The sequence below is a fragment of the Bemisia tabaci genome, chromosome 6 (genome assembly GCF_918797505.1).
Source record: "Bemisia tabaci chromosome 6, PGI_BMITA_v3".
In the NCBI taxonomy this organism is placed as follows: Eukaryota; Metazoa; Arthropoda; class Insecta; order Hemiptera; family Aleyrodidae; genus Bemisia; species Bemisia tabaci.
The window spans coordinates 27,312,093-27,339,234 of NC_092798.1; the positions used below are offsets into that span (position 1 = coordinate 27,312,093).

Consider the following 27,142-nt stretch of genomic DNA (forward strand, 5'->3'; position numbering starts at 1 on the left):
GCAACTTTTAACTCAGTGGTCGACCTTGCATTTCTGTATCTTTCTGTTTTATTTACACTATTCTCTTCTCTCTCCCGCTTGCTCTCCCTGTATCTATTTATCACTCTGGCTCTCGTCAAGTGGAATTCTTCGGATGGTTCCATTCACAAAGTCAATCAACTACCCACCTGAAAGCCCTGTCGTTAAAAAGAGAATAATGAGGGGAAACCGTATTCGGTCAATATGAAACTCGCTCCCTGAGTGTGTAAAATCCGAGTTAAATTTTAAAAAATAATGAATAAATGCACAAATGCACGAATGCATAGATGCATGTTATGTGGTTGAAGATTTCTGATCTCCTGAATTCTCTGCGTGTGTTTTTTTTCTTTTCTTTTAAAATGAGAAAGCTTTACATGTCAGAAATTTTGTTAATTTCATAATATTATCGACAAAGGTTCATTATGGATTACATTGATGTGAGAAACGAGAGTGACTGAAAAATATAATTTCTAAGGGTTACCTATTTTTTATCGTTTGTGTGATTACTTACGTGGTATCCGTGCGAAATTTTCTTGTAATTACAACATAATTCCGTTTCTTTTGAGCTTTAAGTATACATTTTTTTTAATTTTTGCTCCAAAAATTAATCGTAAGTGACAGAAATTCCATTAATGGCCACAGACAATGGTAACGTCGAGACATTCATGGCACGACCCTCTCCTGTTGTGCGTGAATTGGAACTGATTTGTTCTAACTTAAAAGTAAGGCAACATTGAGCTAAGATAGTAAATAGCTTCCTCCTAAATAGGACAAGCCTTCAATCTTTTTGACAATTTAAAAGTACCTCGTCAGAGGGAATCTTTTTTGGCCTTCGTCAATCTGCAGAGACTTTAACGCTCGATAAAGAAAATAGGAAAATGAAAAGGGAATGAAGGAGTCAAAAAAAGAGAATAATTTTTGTTGAGAAAGAGAGTGTCTTACAATTGGATCAAAGTAAAGGATATTGCAAAAAGAAAAACACGATGATTCATAATAATTAAACCATTGCTGAATAATTTAGAGTATGGTAACCAGAGACGTTAATTATTAAAATTAAATGTCATCAGGATACGTGAGACGGAGATAAACTTTGAGCTGCTGAAAAAAGTTCTATAGACAAAAATATAGGTTGAGTGGTTAGACTTCTCAGTTAATTTGACTTTAACGCTGCAAACTATAGTAAAATTTTACAATTTTTTGTGGCATATATCATTCTTCATAACTCATGATTTCACGGGATGAGAAGAAATAGCACATTTCTTCAAATGAAGTTTCATTTAGAAAACGTTGATTTGTATCGTTGAGTGTTGATGGATGGCGCTGTTTGAATGAAGTATAATAGGCCAGATAATAATCACTTCGCAATTTTTTGTGCCGAGCATAGTACACGCAAAACTATCTCCTCAACATAACATCAGCGAGACCGCAAACCGATCTGGACGAAGTTGAGGACTACAGGTGGTTTTCCCGCGACGCACGTCACAAATATTGACGGAGTCTCCGGAGCTAAACGGAAAAAACCTCTTTTTGGGAAAACGATATTGGAAAAGGCAAAGACAACGCTCGCGGGTGATTAACAAATAACGGAGAGGCCGGAGTCATAACTTGTTTGAGAAATAATCCCCGGAAAATTCTAAACGGACGAAGAATCAAGATTAATAATTCATAAATTCTTCGAGAAATGATGCTCCGTTACCGGAGCCGCTCTTTTTCTGAAATCTCGGTGTAATGCACGGAGAGTAGATCCTTGATAATACCACCGAGCTAAGGAAAAACGCCGTAAGAACCTTCATGCGTTGCCAAATTTCCTTTGATAAAACACGAATTTCTTGCTAAACTTAGGATTACTTTTTTTCCAAGTTTTCAGATGATTTTGCTCCCAATTTCGACTAAATTTCCTGAAAATTTCGAGGAAATATATTAAATAATAAATTTCCTCAATAATAAACATGTTATCGAAGGAAATTTGGCAACTCTCGAATGTTCATACGACGTTTTCCTTAGCACGGCAGAATAGGAACTAATGACAGTGGCGATTCCAGCAAATTGGCAACACTGTTAACACTTCATTTTAAGCCACTGAATGTATCGATATGATCGATTGTTTTACATACGTCTAATTGGAGAAAAAACAGTGTTGCCAACTTTCAAGAATCGTCACTGAGAAATGAGTTCAGTAGGCATTTTTCGAATCCGAGGGCCTGACCTTTTATACCAAAGATTCAGTTCAAAGAATCAAGAAACTTCAATTGATATGGGCCATGTTTTTATATGACAAGAACCTAAGGGTTTTCAGCTCGTGGATTTAATCTTTGGCTCTCAGAACAGGACGTATCCGCACTAAAAAAACCCCGCTAATCTCGAGTACACAGTTCCTCTTCAATCGATTTATTTGCAAATAGTAGCTTTTAGCAAGAATCCGTCCACTTAATCTTTCGGTTCATCGAACCGAAGTTCGCTCCCGTGAAGCAAAGAGTAGGTACAGGGAGGGGAAAAAATTCCTCGGTTAAACCAACCAAACTGTATTGTAAGTTCAGTGAGTGTAAGGACAGAGCTCTCAGTGGTAGAGAATAACCTCTTCATTTGACGGAGCCAAAAATTGTTCGGCGAACTGAAAAATGTTGCTTCATGTGGGATATGTTTCAAGTGAATCAGAGTTTTTCGACTTCCCAAACAGAAATTTTGTTCGATCAGTTGCAGAGGCCAATTCAAAAGGCCGGATTCGGGGGGGGGGGGGGCGGTGCTGCGATATCCTGGGCCCCCTGCTTACGGGTCCCCCTGGACGATTTTTTTTATCCTAGATCCTCCCGAGGTCTTTGAAGTCGAAAATACGGATTTAGAGAGGTCTTACAAATTGAATTTTTGGGTGTGAATGGGGCCATAAAATTTTAGGATTTGGGGCGCTTAATGACCAGCACTCTGGACCCCTAAGAGCTATTTTGGCCCTGCCGATTCGCACGGCCGAAAAATAAGTTCTCTGAATCTAGAAGCGGCCACTGAATTTATCGGTTTGTATAACCAATGTTTTTATTTCCTCGTGAGGGCTCAGTTTTTTGAACCGCAAAGCTCTGACTGAACATAAAGTTCCGAATGGCCGAGATTTCTTTTCGCGAAGAACCCTTTTTACTGGTCTGACATTCTCAAGCGTTGCGCTGAAGTTCAAGTGAGGAGAGAGACGCTTAGGTGCCTCGGAGGTCAGGGTGTATGGACGTCTCCTAGTGGGGTAAATGGGAGTTATGTCGGGGAATCTGAGCGTCTAACCTCGTACTGTTTGCGCGGGAATCCTCATTCTTCCGCGTCCGTCGCGCGCCGTGACGCACAGTGGATCAAGCCAGTTCGAAAAGTCGGACAAAATATAGTAACTTTAAAAGCTCATAACTCCATTTATACAAAACATTGATGCTTCGAAAATGGTTTCACTGGTTTCCTCGTCAAATTTTCTTCTAAAAGCAACCCTTGAAATTTCAAAAGTGACAAAATAAACATTAAAATTTGCAGTTTTAGACAAAAATTTCATCTCCGACCTTTCTAATTGACTCGATCCACTGTGCGCCGCCGAGGCAGCCGCGAGACCGCGAGACTGCGAGTCAATGAGCACCGTCGTACCGACACCCTTCGGCACCGTGCTCGAGTTGACGGGTGTAAACACATCGTGCCGAAGGTTTCTTGTGCTCATCTCTGCGTTCAGCATTACAGGTGACGTCACGAACTGAACAGATTTATTCCGCAGGCTCGAATATCCGCGATTTGTGTTATCCGCGGTCGAATTGAGCATGTTTTCCTAAAGAGCTTTTTGGGTTGAAATGAGATTAAAGTGGAAAATTTAATTAAAATGACGTCGAGATTTTAAAGAGATTCCTGCTTTCAAGGTAAGTGAAAAGGAGGTATGATCTTCTCTATCCATTCGGCCTCCTTTGATGCCCGGACCCCGCTGCGCCGCTAAGCTGGAGCTGTGGCGCGAATGTTGTATTTCAACGAATTTGCAGTCTTAACCGAAAACAATAATAACTTCCTTCTGTCGGTAAAATTGAACTAACAGCCACCTCATTAGAAACAGATAAATTTTCACTCCTCAAGAATTTGCTTGTACTGATTTTGCTCGTTTTTCTCGCTGATATCAGTCATGTATACTTCACACCCGTAGGTCGTCATACTTTTGACGGTTGAGAGGTTAATCCTTTTTTTTTTCTTCAGAGATCCCGGAAAACTATGTTATTCAACGTAGCGATAACTATCTCACTTTGCATGTCTCTGTTCTTGATGACCTGGTCCAATCTGCAATCAAAATCTGGACCAAGAAAGCTCCTACGAACTGGCGTATTCTTTGCAGCTCTCAGTATGCCATCTCTGTAAAGTCAGTGTCAATTGTAAAATCTTCAAACAATTCAATCATCATCTGCTGTCTGCCAATTTGATCAATCTGTCATCCCCCCTTCCATTTCTCCTGGCATCAACATAATAGGACAATTGGATTGCCATAATAGCGTTACTGGTCGGAAACCATGTGACCCATGTGCAAGGATCAATTATAGAATAGCTATAGCACAAAATTGTGTGATTTAATTGCTCCTTTTTTCTTGACTTTTTGCGGGGGAAGACAAAATAGAGCTTTGTAATTAAGCAATTTCATGGAATCTTCTGTCTATTCGCAGCTCTCAGCAAATGGTGCCGCCCGTTAAAATCTATATTGCGGCACTTATTTTAATTTATTGTGTCGTGAATTAAGCAAAGCGCCGTTAAATTCAGACGAGTAGATATCGGTGAAACAATCCTGACGGTAGGTTCCTTGACCCGCCTATTCACGAGAATGCACGAAAAAAATTTATAGTTTTGCAAAGTTTTGCGAAATAATGTTAATCTATTTACATTGATAAATTGTAAACAATGAAAACATCGCAAATTTGGCGACCCTGAGTGTAAAACCACGATCTTTATAGATTTTCTTTTGCCTAAATAAAGATTCATTAAAATTTTAATGACCCAGTCTTAACAACTGCAGAACTAGTTTTTAAAGTTCAGTCAGCTGAACAACAAACCACGCGCCTTATTTCACGAATCACCTGGATTAACAAGTTTTTATTTGGCAAACAGAGGATCATCAAAATGTCGTGTGGTGTACATCGATCCGTAAAAAAGTAAATGGCTTCTCAAATTTGAGGAAAAAAATTGGACACGTGACAGAAAATAGTCATAGCACTAAACCTAAGTTACATGTAACCATGTATCCAATGTAAAAATGAATTACAGTTTAAACATTTTCATCAAGGTATTGTGTTCTCTGCTCAGAGCTATTTTAGTTATTTATTGATTTTACTCGTGCAACAATTTTTTTCTTTATTTTATTTCTTCTTAATGACAAATATCTGCACTCCACCCCCTTGCCTTGCTTAGCTATGTAGCCAAATTTGTGAGCTCATAAAGAGTAGTTAACAAGCGTCGCTTCACCTCGTGTGTACCTATACATAGTTAAAAATATTTCTGCCGTGCTAAGCAAGAACGCCGTAAATCCATCAAAATTTTCCCTCGTATTTTGGAACTTAACACTTTCTAGAATAAAAACTATATTACCCATACACCTCAAATTTTCAGGTTAAGTTCTTGATAGTGTTTGCGGAAAAAATCTGTAAAAACATTGTCCCAAGGCATAGAGAAAAAAAAGGAGGTGTTTGCATCTTGAGGTTTGTTTACCCTGTGACGTAGGTCGGTGCAAGCTGGCCAGCGAAATCTGGAATTCGAAGCATAAAAAACGGACCATAATGTCCCATTTTTTTGCTTAAATCAACTCATGATATAATTTCAAACACTTTATGTAGTATGCATTTTTTCCATAAACTACACATTTCCAAGAAAATCGATGATAAAAGTCGTTGTGCCGACCCATGTCTTCAAAAAATTCCAAGATGCCCGAAATACAAACACCTCCTTTTTTTCTCTATGGTCCCAAGGTACATAAGATTTTCTGATATGATACATTGTTTCCAAAAAATGTAAAATGGCGTTTACGACTTTTTGCGTTGCGCTGAAAATTTGAGTTTAGACAGTTGCTCTGTGTTATTTTGAGTTCCTTTTTGTGTCACATCAACCTAAAGGATTTGATTGCTCAACACAATTATGTGTCAAATTGACCCAGGTTACTCTGAGATATCGAGGCACGAAGAAAGTGTCCTGCGGAATTTATATACTGTTGTTTCCCACCCAATTCCTAGAGGTTGTGACTTGAGTGGCTATAGGTTCAATCCTGGTGGATGCCGTGTATGTTTTAACGAGGTTGCAGATAATCAACACACAGATTTGGTCCCCTCAACTCAAAAATTTGGTCGATTTGACAGAGGTAAAAATAACAAAAACATTAACCAATGGCTTGTGTTATTTCGTGTTTTACATCCCATTTTAACACAAAATTTCGGTTACTTTTCCTTCTTGTGTATGATGTGTGTATAATCGTGTATTATTAATTCTCTTCTAATATGATTGAAGTAAGGGACTACTTTTAACATCCCTCTAAACGGGGGATTAAGAGAGTCAAGTGAGAGGAAAATAATGAACTTGACGGGAATGATTCGTTCACCTCCGTCGTGAGACATAATAGAGGTTATGGAACCTCACACATGTTACGCTGCTCTTCACCGTAATTGAACGGGCAAAAGGAGCTTGAATTGCAGCGTCATGTGTACACATGTGCGGTAATATTCAAATCGGCTCAAATCACCAATTATCTCGCTTTTCAAGTTCATTGATTCCATCGCGTCAATGCAGTACGGACAGACTCAACTTATGCAATTGACACATTGCGTTGTGAATGGAAGTTCGAAACTCCTCCGGTACATAATTGCACTTTTTATGTAATCGAGAGATTTTTCATGCTCGTGAAGAGGTTAGGGCGTTTGAGGCCCTAAATTGAGGCATTTAAAAGAATCGCATTGTTCGAAAGAAATCTAAACTAAATGAAAATGGCAATTGGGTTAAATATTTTCTAAAACTATTATTTTGTGTTAATCGTAGTCAGATATAGTCAAACTGTATGCACATTTGCGCATATTTGAGTCAAACTATCTTATTTCAATTTTACACGGACTCCGGTGTTTAGAAAATATTTGAGGAAGTTCCATATTCACTCAGCTTAGAGATTTGTGTTCCTTAACAGTGAGTTTTTAACGGTGGCAACAGCTGTGGCGAACTGTAACCGTGTTGAGCTCAAGTTACCACTTTATTGTTCTTTATTTTGAGTCGTTTACAAGAGATAAATTTTTGGGTATTTTTTGCACCAAATGATACAGAATTATCCTCCTTAAGCCGTTGCACCGTTACTTAATTTTTATTTTTTCCTCGCAGCGGTCCTTAAGGACCATTCAGCCTGAAGACTTAACTATTCTTCGGTATGCATTTGTTTTTTTTGACACCACAGTTCGATCAATATCCACAGCAACGTTTGATACTCATGCTGTTATTCATCAGTCATTGCCAATGTTACGGTACGGTCTGAGATCCGTTTCAAAGTTGCGATTAGTTTGCGTTCTTTACATGCTAGAGTGGGTGAGATAGAGTAGATCTTTGAAGCGAATCCGGCGAGAAGTCATTAACTTTGAAAGTGGAAAAACCACACGCGCGGGAGTTCCCTAATTTTTTTCGAGAGAAAGTTAATTAGTAACTCAAGAAAATATTATAGCTTTTGGTATCAATAAAAAAATAGCTTACACACGGTTTTCTGGGGAAAATCAAATCGAAGCAGAGAACTTGAAATATTCGCAGACAAGTTCTGCTATACCTCTGCGTTCTGAGTAATATCTCACATGCAGTTGGTGAGCATAAGTCTGATCGCAGCAAATCTTGCAAAAGTGACAAAATTAATTATTTTTTGTGTGAGAAATGTCACTAATACAGTTTGAAACGAAGCGAGATGATAGCTAGAGGGGCTCCATTACATTTCAAAGTTACAAAATTAGTAGTAGTAGTAATAGTAATAGTAGTAGTAGTAGTAGTAGTAATAGTAGTAGTAGTAGTAGTAGTAGTAGTAATAGTAGTAGTAGTAGTAGAAGTAGTAGTAGTAGTAGTAGTGGTGGTAGTAGTAGTAGTAGTAGTAGTAGTTGTTGTGGTTGTAGTAGTAGAAAAATAATTTGTGTATATTTTTGCATTTTATTGATTTATTTTTCTGTCACATCATAGATTCTTATAGGAAAGAATGCTTCATAATACCCAAGTTTTGTGAGTAACAAAAAATGCATCAATGAATGAATATTTACACGTTTAGGAGAGTGACGAAACTTATTATGGCAAGTGACTTCAATTTACGATTGATTTTGATCTTCGGTGATTTTCGTTGAATTCTGTTGTGTTTGAGAAAACACCATTACATAATATAATTCTGTTGCTTACATCATGTGAAAATCAAAGCAGGAAAAGGGAGCATTGAATTCGGTTTTCTTGAAAGCGTTTGTAACCACGAGGAAAAGCTGCGAGTGATGACTTACGAAACACAAAAGTTTTCCAGAAGCTCCACACATAAAAGAAACCAATAAAATAAATGAAAAGCAAATTTTAATGTTACCGTGTCAATTTTGCATAAATTATTCCCATATAACGATTTCGATTAGTGATTTTCCTATTTTAAACCTATATTTTAACGTCTGTTGGAAGTGAGCACCCTTAGTTGTGGAAGCTTCCGTTTCTATTCGCATAATGACCTCACTATCATTTTCTTCACATTTATTTTCCCAAAGTGGAATTCCCGTCAAAGGTCGCCATTTTCTATTTTCACTAAAATAATTAAAATACTTTCAGTGTCGTTTCCATTCTGAACTATTTTTTGTAAGAAACGAATAAATTATCATCGATGAGTATTAGGTGATTGATTTTACTTTTTTTTGTCTGCAGTCACCCAATTTTGTATTTAATTCAAATTGCAATAAAATCTTTTCCTTTATTAAATTTATTTTTTACCCACCGGATCACTCAATGTTTGTGAGTCTTGGAAATGTTTGTACGTGACTCATGTCAACCATTTGTGTTTTGATTGAATGATTTGAACCATTTGAAATTGTGTATGCCCAACACTCAAAAATAAACGAAAATTCTCAGATTCCTCGTATTAAACGGCAACACTGATGATCATTCAATTTTGTGCAACGTCTTCTCCGTTCCCTGCATTTCAATGATTGGAGTCTTCACTACTCGGTGACTTTGTTCACCGTGCGTTTGAGTCTCTCGATATTTTACGTGGGGCCAAGAGGCCTTATCGAAAACTTCCAGGCATCGATCTCTCAAAGCCCCCGTTTGAGCCGCCATTATTATTCCTCCCAACAAACTCTCACCTTCCAATATCAACTCGTCTAGTTGCGAAAATGAGGCATTCGTGCACTGATGCCACATTACACAAGGGTTTATTTCATGCGGGGCGAATATTTGTCTAGATATATGTCAGAATGAGTACAGAGCCCACAACAAAGGAAATTTAATCCTGAAGGTATCGGAATGAGAATGAAATTCATTTTAGTATCTATGTGCGCCCTCAAGAGGCGTTTTGTGCTATTAATAATGCGTACTGCACTGAATTAAAAGTTTAGTCATTAGGTCCAAATCTACGGTAGATAATTTTGTTTTGTAAACATTTATGACGGAGGAACAATTTTTTTTTTAAAAAAAATACATTGTACCCACGTAGATAAGTTGTTACTTATACGCATTAAAAGTGATCGCGTCGCTTAAAAAGAATTATTTTGTTCTAAAAAATTATTTTTCCAGTCTATTCATTTACATTGATCCTTTTTAATTTTTTACCATAGAAAAAGTGTCATCTCTACAAGTGCAAATAAATAGCATTGCAAAAACGAGAAATAGAGTGCTATTTGTAAACATTTGGACGATGTCAATTTTAAAATATTATAGTTAGGATCGAAGACTTTAGATTGTAAATGAGGTCAAGGCCAAATGTTAGCTTATGCGCCGCAAGTCGTTTGAAACACATTTCTCACAACAGATAAGTTTGTAAAGAAGCATCTGCAACCACGAAGACAAGGTCTGTAAAAAATTTATCCGTGGAAAAAGGGACTCATCCAAGTAGATAAAATAATGTCTGGACTCAAGAATGCTGTATATATAGTACTTTCTGACACTATGTTCTTTGCGTCAGACGCCATAAACACTGCTGAAACCGATCATGGAGAAAATTTATTGTAATTTTTTTTTACAATCCTTAAGATCTTATAAATCGAAATCTGTATTGAAAGCATGACAACCATCATTGTTGTCATTTCTTTGCACTCAAATTTTGACAAGGTTGATAGTCAAGTGCCTATTTATGATGATTTTTTCTTACACCATCTTATCGCATATGATCACGCATTTCTAAACCCTGAACTATACTTTAAAAACATTTAAACGAATAAAAAATTTCACAGCGTTATCCCCCTCGACAACCAATTTTCATATCATTTTGATCGCACATATCCCATTACTCTCAGAGGTAGCTGAAATTCTGTTTATTTATTACTTCTCTTTCAATATTCTTAAACAATTGTCTTTCATCACTGACGTTACCAGGTCCAGATCATTCAGGTTTTTCACGGTGACTAACATCACGCACAATCTTAAATTTACTTAATAGTCCACAGGAAGTTCAGGTTTTCCTTCCATTAAAAATGAATTTGAAAATTACCTTTCAAACAGTCCGGTGTATCCCATTTTTACGTTATCCTGTCTGGATGAAGGCCTCAACTCGGGCAGCCATTCCGGCCAGATTTGCAAAAATTCGCGGAAACCCGCGCAACAATCAATTGGTCACAGTTAAATTAACAGAAGCACACTTAAGTGCGAGAATGCACAGGCACATGCCACTTCACTCGATGATCACTTGAGCCTCACAATCCGTGCAGCGCGTGCCCCAAAACTAACAGCGACCCATGAACACAGTCTTGATTTACGCCCCTGCCCCCATCTTGAGCGCTATCAGGCACCTGTGCCCCGCGACTTCTTTCGACCAAAATCGTGGCTCATCGCATCATTGCGCAACGGACCTCTTCTTGTTCGGCCCGATCAAAATGTTGGGCAGCACTTACTGATGAGTGATAATACTGATGCTTTTCAACGATGAGCGTGCGCGTGTGTTCCCTTATCAGCTCAAATGATTGATAAATTATCACGTTGAAAATTACATAAATTATCACGTTGAAAATTACTTAATCATTTGCGGAAGCAGATAAAATAAAATGTGCATATTCCAAAAACGCAATTTTCACCGTAAGGTTCAGAGTACACTGGAAAAAACACATTGGATTTAGAGTCCATACTCTTACAAAATATCGACAAGAAAAAATACTCTTGATTCAATCAGCTTTAAGCTTAAATCAAGAACCAAGCCTCTTAATTTGAGCGGATTTCCTTTCGATTTAAGCTTAAATTTGATTGAATCAAGAGTATTTTTTCTTGTCAATGTTTTCAAGAGTCTGGACTCTTGATCCAATGTGTTTTTTTTCCAGTGTATAATGTAATTCCTAACATTTTATATGAAATGGAGCCAATGAATGGCAGTAGTGCTGAGCCCTATAGTCTGTAATGCTGGACCTTAAAGCTGCAGGGCTGAACCCTGAAGTTGTAGGGCTCAGCTTTACCGCCTTTAGTTGGCTCCATTTGATCTAAAATGTTAGGGCTCAGTGCTAAGTTATTTTATGTCGTGTTTGACTCTAATGTTATATCCCCCATATTCCAAATTTTACGAGGATAGGATAAACGAAGATTAAAGTGTACTAACTTCAGGAAAGGCAACTGTCGTTGGTGTTAAAAACGGTCAGAGGTCGAGGTCCTAAGGATGGTTCATATATTATCGTCGGGATCTAGTGACCGGGCTATCCCGCAAACGTCTTGGGGATTTCAACTCTTTCTCGCCCAAAGAGATGGAAAATTACTTTTCAAGGATTGCATTGCAGTTTGTGACGTTGAGGATTTTTTTGAGGGACTAGATCACTAGGAGGATCTGATGAAAATGAAATGCGCGTAAATTTGGGATAATTTCCTTGAGTCATGATATAGTTGCCACATTTTGGGGCGATACTTCCATCTTGAGCTGTTCGAGCGGCGACGCGCGGTACTTTGAATACGATCAGGCAATGCCGTAATCATGCATTTTAATGGATTCGGGCGCCGATATGACACTGCAAATATTTTCGATGCCGACGAATATTTGAAGACGCCTGTGAATCGGTGGATTCCTTCGTATCACTGCGCGTGAACCTATAATTTGAGGTTGTCTAAATAGCCGGTCTAGACCGTAACTTGGTGGTAGCTTGTGGACGTCTTCGTCACTTTTCAAGGCTAATTTGATTCAGTAGGAAAGAGTTGGACAGTGCAGCGACCTCACATGGTTGGATTTTGAACAACCTAACTTGTCGCCAAAGATCCTATACGGTTCCATCAAGATCAATCAAGAGTAACAGGACAGACTTGCTGAAAGTCCTCAAGAAGGTAAATTTGGGATTTCTCTCCGAGATGATGAGACAAAAATTAACGTCATTTTGATGACTCATTAGAATCGCAACGAAGACCGGTTACCTTCAGTAATAAAATTGTAAAATTTTTCGTTCCAAATATCTCTAGTATGAGGCATCTTTTAGATGAAATACGTATAATGTTTTAAACTTCGAATTTTTCTTTCTTTCAATAATGCCCTCTTTAAGACGCTGTTCATATGACATACATGATAATACATAGAGAGGCAGAACGGGGGGGGGAGGGGGGTAGCGTCCAGGCGGCCTGAATTCCCCCATAAACTGCTAGCTCTGAGAACGGGTCAAGGTCTGCAACTTTTAAGAATGTACCATTAGAGCCCTTGTAGAAAATCTTTGACCAAAGGCTCTTTCCTTTTAGGAACATTTCTGGACATTAAAGTGTTAAAAACATGAAAAAAATCAATCAAAAAATGTTGTCAAAGAATCAAAATTTCACTGTCGAGAGGGAGACAATCAGCCCCGTTCTTCATTCACCTCTAAGTATTTATTCTTTCGAGGAATCGTCTCATTTTCATGTTTCATTTTTTGTTGCATAATTTCGTTAGTGCTTCAAGCGAATGGAAGTAGAGCCAAAATATTTCATGGTGAGTACTTTAACTTAAGTTTCATCATATTTTTCCCCCACCCTTTTTATTTTCTGTTTTTCATTAGAGACGCACTGGACAGACCAAAGTGCGGAGAAAGAGGACGAAAATGCCAGTGGATGCGGTGTATTTAAAAAGTAAGTTATACTGACTAGACGCAAATCACGCGTTAAGGTGTGTATTTTAGGTTCCTATTTTTGATATGCTGCACGTGATTTTTGTGTGATTAAACACACAATAAGTTCACGCAATTTTTTGCATCTCTTGTGTGCAACAGAAACATATTAGTGAACAATTAACATATGCTCTTTTTCTTATCCCAGCGTTAAAGTCTCTTCATCATTACTATCAATAAACCGAAAAGCAAAATTTTAAAATTGCCGAAAGACTAATATTATCAATGGATACAAATGGATTTTATTGTCCTAGCTCGTTTTGGATGCCATATAATGAACATCACAGGAGTATAAAGTTTCAATGAGATGTGAACATACTGAAATCAACCGAACAAAGCACAATGATGGGAATACAGTAAGACCAATAAGAGTTACATCATTACATAAATTACAACTAAAATTATTCGATGTACGTTGATAAATGGACGCATACATATGCTAAAAGGGATTATGCACTGATAAATTAAATAAAAAGAAAAACTATGTGCATAGAATTTGCGTTCTTCCGCGGATTCATTTTGAGTTGATTCTTTTTACGTAGTTTTCTTTAGCATGAGCACGTTCAAATTAATGAATGTTTGTATTGACCAAATGTTACTATTTGTATAATATAAAATAATATGAGTATTGCGTAGCGTATAACACCGGAGGCGCGAAGTGCTTGGGTGGGGGGAGGGGTTGGACCGCAAAGCTGTCAGAGGGCATATAACCCTGCCTATAGTCAGTGGAATAAAAGTAACAGTTCTTGAAAGTCTTCTCCTCAAAGGAATATAATTTCCGTGCCCGGGGCATTTATACGTCATGGATCGAACATGGATGCGACTTCTAAAGAGGCAAAATTTATTGTGGTGATCTCGCGCCCGCGATTGATGCTAATATTCATGATTTCCAGTTTCTATAGAATGATCTGGAAGAATCAGATTGTGCGCCACGCAGTCATTATTTCTTTTCAAACAGTAGCTGATACGGTCAAATATGCTCATATTTTGTTGGTTCAGCGGAAATTTTTCAGTCATTTATCTTCGCAATACCTTACCATTATGAATTTATAAATATTCAATAAAATTATGAACACGATTGGAGTTCGTGGCTCCATCTTCATTCATTTCATGTTTTTTTTTTACAGATTCACGAACAATTTTATTAATCGCGTTCATTTTATCATGTTCGATGGTGAACTTTATTGTCATTAATAAATGGTTCAAAGTTATAGTGATAAAATAATTAAGTTTTGCCATGGGTATGGCAAATAATAATTTCAAGATTTACATTAAATGTAACTGATTGAAATGTTATTGCTCATGCAGAAAACAGCACGTGTCATTCGATAAAACAGGAGATATAAACAAGTTCGACAATGGGAGGTCAAAAGACTTTTCACCAGAATTTTTTTCTCGCCCGCTTTTTCTTGTAACTGCCCCATCTTTGACGGATTCAGTTGGTGCCAGAATTTATGTAATACCGTTTTTTGTTCAGTCTCAAACCTGCTCTCAGTCCTTAATCTAATACTCCCTCTCTTAAGGTCAGGCTTCAGCTAGGCATAATCAATGTTACTGGTTTCACTGGTTTCTATAAGTGGTGGGAAACAAGTATCTTTGAATTACAGTCTTCACAAAAAGAGTTTCGACCGAAGGACTCGATCTGAATATCGAAGGCATTGCAAGTGGTCGAATTCTTTCTGCAGATTTATTCACGAGACGTGCTGTTTTCTTTGCTTTTTTCTCATTATTTATTACCTTTTCTATCTATATATAAAAATCAAGTATCTTAATTACAGCATTTCAAATTTTTCCATCATGTTTTTATTTGTTTATTGTTTCTGAAAATATGCCGCAAAAACACTGCGCAGGAAGCTATAACAGCACATTTTGATAATCAAAATGTTACCTTCTTTTTTTTTGATAAAAATAATATTTTAGGACTATATAAAATAATTCAATTTCTGCGATAAGTATTCAATTTGCGCAATCAAAATATTACGTTGCTGGAAATTCCTACAACATAAAATATGTGTCTCCATCGGTTTACACATCGTGAAAGAGCGCTGGGACAATCCCGCAGGAGTTCAAGAAATATTTATCACATTATTTGTTAACAAATTGATGTTATTGATGAACAATCTCACTGCAACCGCTATTTCAAGAGGTAAATTCAAGTCCGCGGATGGAGCTGGAAATAAAAAGTATGTCTCAATAAGTATGACACTGTATCTTATTTAAAGCGCGAATAAAATGTCGGACATTTCCTTAACGGTAGTAAAGCAACATTTATTTGAAAAGAAGGAAAGAAAGAAAGAAAGCAAGGAAGAAAAACCGGATACAACTATTTTAATTCAATCGATGAACCTGCGGTTGAGGTGTAGGTCCACAATTTTAAAACAGCAGTTGTTTTGAATTCCAAAGCAGTTTCCTCCCTAACGTGTATTCAGGTCACTGTTTTAAAAAGCAAACATTTGGGTATTTCATCGCGATCTCGAAGTGGATTTGCAAGTTTAGGAGGTGATTCTATTTTCTTGTAAATGTTTCTAGGTCGATAAATATCATTAAATTCGTTCCAGGTTACTTCAAATGCACTAAGACTTTATCTTTTCGATATCGGCCCTTATTATTTTTTAACTATCGGCCCTTATTTTTTAATAAAATTATACCCTCCCCCCCTCAAAAAAAAATGAAAAAAAAAATAATAATAAGCTATAAAATATACTGATCTTCAAAACATTTTCACAAATTCATTCATTTTCATATTACTAAAAGTACTTGCGTACTTCTCTAAAGAGAAGTCGCCTTGTGAAAATGTATCTCAAGAATGTCTTTTTTGTGTACTCAAATCTGTGATGAGAAGACAGGTCTTTTATTTCTGGTCCAAATTTTTAAACTGTCCCGGATTTTGCCCATTGGAGGCTCTGTGAAAAGTCTTATATTATCGGTTTTTCTTTAATTCAAAGAAAATGCAACACGGCATTAAACGTCGCAGATCCCGCTATGCAGTCTTTCAGCTTTGCCAAGGATAAATATTTGAAAAACAGAATGCACCAGTATTTTTAAACGCCACGTGGACCTGAAGAACTCGATCTATCATACGGAGAGTCGAGAAAAGAGCAAAAAAGGCTACCTAGTAAATTCACAAGTAATTGGCAAGTTAATGGAACTAAACCTGGCAGCGAATAAAGAGATTCAAGGACGCTATTTGCAGTGCCTCGCTGCTGGATCCTCAGTCTGAGAAAATAAGAGAAATACCAAAGGGGTAGGTAAAGATGGACTGCGGAAGATGATTGACTCACAGGTGATTTGATATTGACTGTCACGAAAAAGTGATTCGTTGGCTCCGTTTGAGTTCCTGGTGAATCGCAAATTCAGGTGATGCCTCAGACACGACAGCTTGCGCGGTCGGTCGCTTCGTCAATTATCCCTCCCAGATTCTAATCTGCACTTCAAATCTCTCTGGAATAGGTATCTTGTTCGTTATTTTCTATAATAAATTGCCGATAATTTAATTTAATTAATGATCAAAATAACAATTTATCTTCTTTTTTTTTTTAAAAAAAAAACATGTTAATACTTATATGTGCTTGATGGTGAAAATACCGTTCGTATTTTATTTTTTCAAGTAGAAGAAAAAATACCTTTCAGTGAAGTTTTGGGAGTTTCTTTTTATATGTAAAAGGGATAATTATGAGGGATATTTACGAATTGAAATAGATTGGTCGATTAAAAAATCAAAATAAAAAGAATGGCAGGAGATTATCAACGCTGCGAACTAAGACACGGAGTTCTTGAAGGATGGTGTAGTTTCACGCAGAGAAAAAGACAAAGTATTCACCGACAAAAAAAAAAGAAAAAAAAAAACATCGTAGATTTTACCATATACTCTGACACAGTGCTTCAAGTATGGTGACAAACCCCAGACTCTATGGTAATAGTTACCATTTTCCATAGAGTTCAGGTGAATATGTAATGGCTCGGGGATCCATACAACAAAAGGAACAGCACGAATCGCAATCCGATCGGGCCTCGGAGGCCATCCGGATCGAGCCTCCGAGGCTCGACCGGAGAGGACGGTAAAAGGTAATAAGAAAAGATGAAGTCACGGGTTTAAGGGTTTCGAAGTGGCCCGCCGGCCACCCCCGCGCACTCCGTCACATCACGAGAAAGAAAAGCTAAACAATCACCCCAAAGGGGTGAAAACTGGGAAGAACTTACATGTTCTCTAGATCGGGAAACGGTCTTCGGCTAACTAACTATACAACCAATCAGGCGTCGTCCACTCCCCCTCCACCAGAGGCGCTGCTCTGGTGAGCGGAGAGTGGACGGAACCCGACTGGCGGCAAATTTGATTTAAGCTGTCTGGCCTATTACAAATACCATTATTATTCTGGTTATTTCCACTAAATAGTATCACTGTGTAAAAAGTCAAGTGGACTCATAGTAGATGTTACAATACTTTTTTTCCAGTTAAATTTTATTTGAACCTAATCCATTTCATTCACATCATTTTACATTACCGCAATATTGTTTCAAATTTCAAATTTCAAATTTCAACCGTGACTATACGTTGACTCACAAAGGCACGAATCAAAAGTAGCTTATTTTGATTGTGTTTTAATTTCTTTAAAAATTCTCCTATTTTTTTTTAAGAGGAAACAACTTGGATTTTTAGCGAACACTTTTTGAAAGTTACAAGAACGGAAAATTAAATATTCCTTTCACACTTAAAATTATCAGCTAATAAAATGACAGGGTAGTCTGAGATCAGCCGATGACACATGCGAACTATTTCCCCGTAAGTTCCGCTTGAACAGCCAGGAATAACCGAAAAGTATGATTCACAAAAGCGCATTAACCTCAAAGGCAGGCCAATTAACATATTTAAATTTATGCGTTGAGAGATAGCTCGTTACAGTTCAGGTTCCTTCGAAGTAGTATAGAACTTCGGGAGTACTTTTCGAAACGGATTTCCCAATGTATGGTTGAAAATTGATCCCATACGACATATTGTCGAGGGAAAACAACGGTTGGGTTTCCCGGCGAGATCGCTTGACGGAGCCCCCCCTCCCCCCTCCCCTTAAGAGTCCAAAAATTGTTGAAAACTGTCGAATATACAGATTGATACAATTTGAAGTATTTTTGATGGTGTAATGAATGACGTCGAAAATTTGAGGAAGATACATTTTGGATTTTGGATTTTTTTTTACCAATATAGAGGATTCCGTGCCGCTGGTACTGAACCCCCCCCCCCCCCTCCCTACACTTCTCCTTCGTAACACAGTGTGGTGCAGACTCATGCTCCCTCCCTCCCTTAGAGCGTCACGTAATTTGTGAACGCTTCCTCAGCACCGAGCTAGGTCTGCATTCTTACTGCAATACTGCGTATGTGGAAATTTGGCCACCATTTTGAAAAATTGAATCAAGAACTTTGGAATTTTTTTATTGTATCCAAAGAATTGGGAGTGGAGTCACCACAGTAAATGATCCAAAAAGTCGATTTAATATAAAAACTTCTGTGGTGAGCCCAGGAGCAAGCGAAGGGGGAGCGCACGTACTCTGGAGACTCAAACGCACGGGTAGAAAAATTGGCCGCATCTTCCCATGATTTTCAAGGTGTAACGATCATCGCCATTCATTAAGAATTTTGTGCGAGGATTCACGGTATCGACTAAATGGTTGGAAGAGTAATTATATCCAGTCTTAGATGCGTAGCTTAAAAAGTATGTTCTTTCCCTTCCCTTTTCTCCTTATTTTCCTTTTATTTTCATCGCTCTGTACTTTTCAAAGGGAACAATGTCACTTACTGAATACTTTTGTGACTTTAACTCTCCGCGTTAACGCTGCAAAATTTTTTTAAGGAGAGACATCTTCTATGAGCATCTGAAGCACTAAAACATCAGGTGCCTTTCCCTCTAAAAAATGAAAATAGGAGCGAACATTTTGATACACTGCAACAAAGGCGTAAGTTTTCACCTTATACAACTACTCATTTAAGAATTGGATTCAAAGTCTTAAGATCTTGCTCCAAGGTCTCAATTTGGCTATTATTTTGACCTACGATGTACGAATCCTACACAGAGTTGGTTATGCGGCGCTTTGATGCAACTATTCGTGTTCCACGGATGTGTGTGTTGCATATTCAAAATTTGAAGGCTCTCTATCACTTTTCTCACCTCTTCGGAGATGCACGGGAGCTGTCGTCAGTTGTACCTTCCGAATAAGAGAGTACACTGGAAAAAAAACACGTTGGATCTTGAGTCTAGACTCTTAAAAACATCGACAAAAAAAAGTACTCATGATTCAATCAGAATCTAGCTTAAATTAAGAACCAAGCCTCTTAATTTAAGCGGATTTCGTTTTGATTCAAGCAAAAATCCGATTGAATCAAGAGTATTTTTTTCTTGTCAATGTTTTCAAGAGTCTGGACTCTTGATCCAATGTGTTTTTTTTTTTCCAGTGAGGGTAACAACATGATCTCAACATGGTACCACAACACAATCATTTTCAGCAGGGATACCCCGATCTGGCACGTCCAACTTGGATTGACGCAAACGGCAACGGCGATTGCGCCGAGTGCAGGGAATTGAACTTGATCGATGAAGGTTGCCATTCCTGACGAGGTGGAGTCGCGCGCGCGCGTCGTGGCAGGCTGCGCGTACGCGCACAGAGGCCCGATCGCCGTTCCTCATCCTCAGGCCAAGTCGCAAGCGTCCATAAGCGACTCGCTCATCTGATCGCCTGCGCGCGCTCGCCGCTCGCTCGACGCTGACCTAGTTCATGACCTTGGTCCTCCGCCTCTTGTTTATCGCAGCGCCACTTGCACTTTTCTCAATCGCGTAAAGCTCCCAGCTTTAACTCATCTCCCGTCGATCCTTGCGCGCCGCCAGGTGGAAGAAGCGGCACCTTTCGTTGGCACCCGTCCATCTACGAACTATTCCATTCGTGACGTAATTATCAACTTTTTCTCGCACTAATGACGTATAAGAAGGACAAAATAGGAAGTCGGTTATTTTATCGCTCATCTACGAATTCGGATAAAAACATAATTAAATCTAGAGGCCTTTCTTGGAAAAAATGAGAGGAATTTATAATGATATATAGGAAGTCAGCGATAACGTCGCTAATCTATAGAGCTAGGATTTGAATAAAAAATAATACAATCTAGAAGCCTTTCATGGAAAAAATGAGAGACATTTATAATGATTGTGTGAACACTTGCTTCTATCGAAACTGCTCTGGACCCATATTTGGCGTAAAATTTGAGTGGAAGAGGTGCACTGCAAACTCTTGATGCTATATCCTGTCAGGATTGTCATAACTAATAAAGGTTTGCGTTGAGGAGGGATGTTTCCTGATGTCGCGCTTATGTTTGCTTTTTAAATAAATAAAACACAATTTGGTAAATTCAGGGTGAAAATTAAGTCTACATCGAAATCAGGACGGGAATATCTGACCCCGATTTTATACCAAATCAGAAGGTAAGATACGCATGAATTCAATTAAGAGTTTAATAGGCTCACCTTTGGTAGGTATACTGAATTCACAAAAGTGAGAGGAAGGGGGTAGTTTATATCACGCCTGATAGGAGCTCAAGGAACACTCTTGATTCAATAGTCAATGTGCTCTTAAAAAGTTTATCAACCTAACAGATTAAATCAGTACTTAGTTTTGACATTGGCCAAAAATGTACCACAAAAGTGCTCAGGGGAAGTGATTTTGAAACTGATCAGATTAATGTCCTTTGCTTCTATCATCTTTTTTTACAACTGATTGTTCTTCTTAGTCCCTTTGGTCTGGTTATAACATCGCTCAAGAAAAATAGTTTCCAACGATAAGTGTTGGCTGTCAGATGATAAAGTGCTCATTTAAGTATCTGCTTTTCACAACGAGGAAACTATCTGGTAAACAATGCTTCTTCATCCTTTTAGTTGAGTAATTTACTCTTGAACAAAACTTTGTATGATTGAGCTCTTCAACATTAGAAGGAGGAAAAGTCACAGCTGAGGGCTTCTTTACACCATCTGCCTCCTACTGCGGGCGGTGATCGATTAAAGTATTCAGACTGCCTATGCATATAAAATCAATCATAATTCTGCGCACAAGTTAAATACGCAGGTAGCAGGTAGGCAGGGACAAGGAACTAATTTATAACTTAATTTTATCAAAAAGGTTGTATTAATTCTGCAGCGTTGCCACTTGGGCACGCTGTCTTAATGGTATAGGAATCATACTGAATAGGCATTCAAAAGACGCTTCGAATCGATATGAGTGTGGATTTAAAGTACATTACCGAGCAAAAATCTGATGAACGTTTGTCTTGAGTAGTTATTATTTGTTCACCTTGTGGCGTTTTTCGCCTTAAATTGCAGAGAAAGCAAATTGACGCGAAGGAGAGACAGAAAAACGCGCATTGCTCTGTTATACACATATTTTGGAGGGTCGGCCAGACAACATACTTCGTTCGCAGCAATATTTACACCTGTTTGAAGATATATGTTTTGACTATATTTACTCCTGTTTGAGGATATATTTCATGTTTTGACTACTAAACTGCCTCATAGCAAATTATTTTACAAATTGTCTGACGAATTTGATGGAAGCTCTGTTGTTATTTTTACATCTCTATGGTTGACATCATTAAAAAATAATGATAAATTCCCAAATTTACTCGAGGATATTGCGTTTTCCTCACACATGTATAGAGCACGCAACCACAGTAAAATATTACAAAAAGGAAAGATTGAATTTTTCTCCTCTCTCGTGCTTCTCCAGAGAAGGGAAGTACCGTGCTTTTGGAATTAATTATGTTACTTAGAGAGGCAACCATAATCTAAACAGTCATTATGAGCAAAATGTTGAGACTCTCAACTCAAAAGTTCGTATAAAAAAAAGAAAAGAAAGAAAGAGAGAGAAAAACCCATTAAAGGAGGAAAACCCCTTGATGAAAGGAAAATAAGTATCCGCAAAGAAAATAAAGATAAATTCAGTGCAAGCTGCTTTTTTAGGTCAGGAAAATGTCAAGAATGAAAAAGGCGTTGAAAAGGAAAGTCAGCGGCGCTCGCTGGTGAAGCAATATGGTCCCAAATGGTGTGCCGTGCATCATGCTCGTATTGCATCACATCACATCTGCAAATGCAAGGATTTTCTGCTTGGGAGCCTGCGTCTGGATTTTTGAAATCTTTTTATTTACTAAGTTAGGGATTGATCTATGAAGGCCCCTAGATAACTAATTAAAAATCGACCATTTAGTGTTGCACACCCACAAAGTTAAAACTTCCTCTCTGTGGTTAAGTAAGGGTTACTTTGGTTACTTTTTGTTGCGGTATGTTTCAAAGTAACCTACGGTTAAATCGACCAAAACCGTATAGGTAACTTCGAAACATCTTGGGATGAAGAAAGTGTACCGCTGAACGAGTATAATGTGCTTTTCCTTCTCTCGATGTCACTTGGAGGTTGCAACTTGTAATTGACTAGTGCATCGGGCAATCACCTATTCAACCGAAGTTTGATCTTGGCCACTCCCGTCTGATTCAACCAAAGGATCTAGCGGACCCAAGGATTTGGGCAATGTAACTCATTGTCAAATCAACCAAAAATATTAACCGCACATTCAGCTTACTTCGTGTTCTATTTCTCATATTGACACAAAATGTCTACAGAACCACAAACATTTCCTGATGCACGCGGCTGCCTAAGGAACCTTTTTTACAGTATTAATACGTTGTATAAGAAACGATCACAAATGCAACACCCAGACTGTGGAGAGGTTAGGAAATAAATAAAAAGATATGAGGATAAAAAGTTTAATAGTAGCCATTTCCTAGGAACATCAATCCAGCTTTTTGTGATAACTAAACCATTCGCAATTCCACGCTATGAGACATCACAGGCTTTGCTTTAAAATCAAACCACGTGGAATTTCAGTGTTTTTTTTTTATTTTCTCGCTGAAAGATGGGGCAGATGTATCTACGTCACATTTGCTATTAACGTAATTTTTTCGTAATCTGAGGCACCTCCAGCTGTATTCCCTCTCAATTCGCGCGTGCGCGTTTCCTATCGCGCGAATCACACGCGGCGGAAATCTCGCATTTCAAACTCGCGAAATTGAACTGGAAACGTTGCCAGCGCCGGGCAACGGATAATACACGGACAAAATGAACCAGCGATTAAATTAACACAATTTGTCAGCGCCAACAGTCAATAATGTTCGCATGTGTTTTGGAGCCTGCTTTTCTGCAAATTCCGGGCGAAGCACCTGTGAGCACATGCGCTCCATGTGTTGCGGCACGAGCGAAAAAATTAAATCGTTTAATTTTAATTGGCTAATCGTCTCATTCCAAAGTCTCATTTTACAGGAAACGATAAAAACTCCGGGCGAAGAGAAATGAAATGAAATGAATTGAATTGAATTTTAATGAATGAAAAAGCTGTCCGGTCTTGGAGAGCAACATTACGAGGTTGGAATCGCTTACGGTGAAAAATCCAACATTTTAAAATTTTATAGTAGGTCGGTTTGCGAACCGGGAGAATTTATTTCAATATGCCGATGAACAATCGTACTATTTGAGCATCGCTGTAGCAGCATTAGCAGCTTTAATTATATTCTTATCAAATTTAAATACATTCACCCTTTGAGCTGAACACGTTGGTGATAAATTTTCACATTTTATGCGAAATCGAAACTAGGAAACTAAACCGGGTTTCTTTTTAAATGGAATATCCAGTACGAATATGCATAATGCAACACTTAGACTGTAAAGAGGTTAAGGTAGAGGGGTAAAAAGACGGACTTCGTCCACTTTGGTCACTTTGCAAGAGCTGACATTTGTGAAGCAACGAAGAAAATTATTAACATACTGTGGACAATAGGATGAGCGCCTATAAAATTGGTCAAGATATTCTGAATTTGACATTAATTTAATAGAATGATATTCCCTCTTGGATTTATATTCCAGAAGGGTGGACATTTAGAGCATCCACTAAAAGCTTGTATACTGTAAGGATTTGCTCGATAGATGGCTATTACAGTCTTATCACGCTGCCATAATTTTTTTTATTTGCTTAGGTGGTTAAATAATTGTATAGTTTCACTATTAGAACTATATAATAATCTCCTCTAAAAAAAGGGTAAAAACTGTTTGATGAATAAAAAAAAGAGAAGAAAAGTTTGAGCTTCTGAATTGGGTAGTCATAAATATATTATTAAAAAAATTTATACTTGAGGAATGGTCTATTTTAATAAGTAACAATTCGTTTTACAGCTCGTTTACGCTTTACGACCCTGCAAAAAATAAAGAATGAAAAAATTCTAGATAAAGTTTTAAATATAAGTTTGCCAACGCGCACAGTTTCATTTATTTGCCACCGATTCATTTGTCTTGGGATCATGCTCCGTTCGAAGTAGCTTTGATTGCCACAAAAAAGGATAAAAAATGCAAATAAGTGCTTGAGCTGGTAGGTCAGTTTTCAAGAAAAAAATTATCACTGGCAGTAGACTTCAATTAAGTTCAAGTAACTAGGTGCTTGCCATCATCATTAAACAATTCTATTTACGCCTCTTGATAAATACTCACAATGTGTACCTTTTGATCTCTTAGGTAGTTCAATAAAAATGGGTGGATTGCATAATTTGCTGAGTTATTTTAGGTAAGGTCACTAGACTCTAACAACTTTGGGGAAAAGATGCAGTTTAACCGTGCTGCGTTTCTTTTTTGAAAAGAGACAAGTTCGATTAAAACATTTAAATGGACTACCATCCGCATGGACGCATACTAATTTTAGGTATATTTGTGCAGAATTTTAATGTTTCGTTTTTTCCGTCGATACATTTCATGAGCGGGTCAGAGTCAAAGAGACTTAATTGCATTGGAAAGATGCAGTGTGGTTTTTATCTTTAAAAAAACGAAACAAATGTATTTATTTACTTAAGAGCGTTTGTTAATTCCCTTTTAAGATCGTTCGTAAATTAGGATTGTGATTTGACGAAACTTTAATGTTTAAATTCACAACATATACACCAGTTAACGAATAGAAAAGTAAGGTGTCAGGTGAAACTTTAACATAACATAATTTGACCAAAGGCGAGGCGTCATCGATAATTCGATATTTCCCCATTTAAAGCTATGATAAAGAATCAATCTTTATGGTGTTCGTTGCGAACACCCTCTTCATCGATTCTTCTTCATAGGTTTAAATGGCGCTCAATCGATAGATCGCAAAGTACGCTACGCCGCTGAATGCAACCAAGGAACTTTTATATGTATTAGGGGCTGAGAGGCTCTAAATTTTTTAGGAGGTAGGCCCCGCCAATAATAGATTTGGGTTGCCTCCTGATTAAAGAGATATGGGGGTGCAACCTGATTGAAGAGAGGGGGGAGGCTCAGATGCGGCTCAGAGAGGCTCTGCGCGAGATTCCGGAAAAATGCGTGTAAATCACAGAGAGAAAAATCTGGCACTAAAGACCGGACTGTCAAATGATGATCAGAGGGTTTTGATGAGTGCTACTGGTACATAGGTCTTAAAGTCCATTTCATTTCTTTTCTTTTTCAGCGGTCATTGATCTGTAGTCTAAAATCTATAATATCTAATTTGTAGTCGATGATATAGCTAGTTATAGAGTGTTTCATTCATATTTAAGTCTATCGTCAAAAGTTTATGTTCTTTTTATTTCAAGCAAGGTTACATCGTATCGTCATCGTATGGAAACGCCACAGAAAAGGGAGACAAATGAGTTGAAAACTAAAAATCTTGAAAAATCTCACCTGTTTCTCCTGATAGGATCCTCTTAAGATTGTGCCTATGGTCAAATGAACAGATGCATGATGATTTCACTCGTTAACACACGCTAATGATTCAAACTCTTTATTGGGCTTCAGCCCACATTTCTAACTTTCAATTTTTTGTTGAAAAATACACAGAACTTAAGCTTTTTGAGTCACTGAACACAACACTTTGGGACTAACAATAAGTGCCACTCAGACTCTAATTCTAGCCAATAAAATACTGCTCAGAGACCGAGTGACTGAGCCTCTTCGCGCGCGAGATGACCCGAAGATCCATCAGAAAACTGGTGAAGAGATAAAAATAACGTTAGCGATAAAATAGCATTGATCTGCCGGATTTTTAGAACAGTTTCTTGCTTTCTCTTTCATTCAAAATTTTGCGACCTCGGCGTTTCTCACACTGCACTGGGCGGAGGTTTCAAAGTATAATTTCCTCATATAGGCAAATACCAACCCATGATTATTCCGGTGGATTTCCCGGTGAATTTGCGTATTTTGGAGTCGCTACTGCTTGCACTCTAATACGAGCAGGAGAAAAATGAAAGATTGTAATTTTTTCAGTTTACCCAATAGATTTATATTTTTGAGGGATTGAAAAAAAAATTATACCAGTCTCTCTCGGAGAGAGTCTCTAATTCTATTTTTGGTGTTGCCTGACTAAGTTTTCTCTTTCAAATAATATGATTCCAGCTTAATTTCTAGTAGTCTGGTCATAATTTAGTGCCTCTGCTAGTATATGCGTAGTATAAATATTTTTTTTATGATCTTAATTTTCTTTTGACACGCTATATGGTTTTAAAAGTTCCAAGGAAACGACCGAAGTCATTGAAAATTTTACATTTTAAACAATAACCTTCACTGGAAAAAATTGTGATGATTGTTCTTCAAATTTTTTAGACAGTTTTAAATGCATAAATCGTTTTTACAGCGCACTAAGGCGCTCTGCAACCCCAAACCACACAGGAATCCGTCATGGAAGAGATCTTGCAACAGCTGACATAATTCCATCTCCTTTTGGGATGCCTTCTACCTTTTAGCAGGACACCACCCACCCTCTCTGACATTTTTGTTCGCGATTCAATCTAAAATATCAGAATATT

General features: G+C 37.8%; 1 protein-coding gene across 1 annotated transcript in view; it reads right to left on the reverse strand.

Moving 5' to 3' along the window:
• The window catches only part of LOC109033606 (very long chain fatty acid elongase AAEL008004), a 78,116-nt gene extending 51,823 nt beyond the window's left edge, over positions 1-26,293 (reverse strand). The window contains exon 1 of the mRNA XM_072302023.1: positions 26,022-26,293. The gene's annotated coding sequence lies outside the window, so the exon portion shown is untranslated. The remainder of the gene's footprint in view (positions 1-26,021) is intronic.
• Positions 26,294-27,142: the final 849 nt, after the last annotated feature.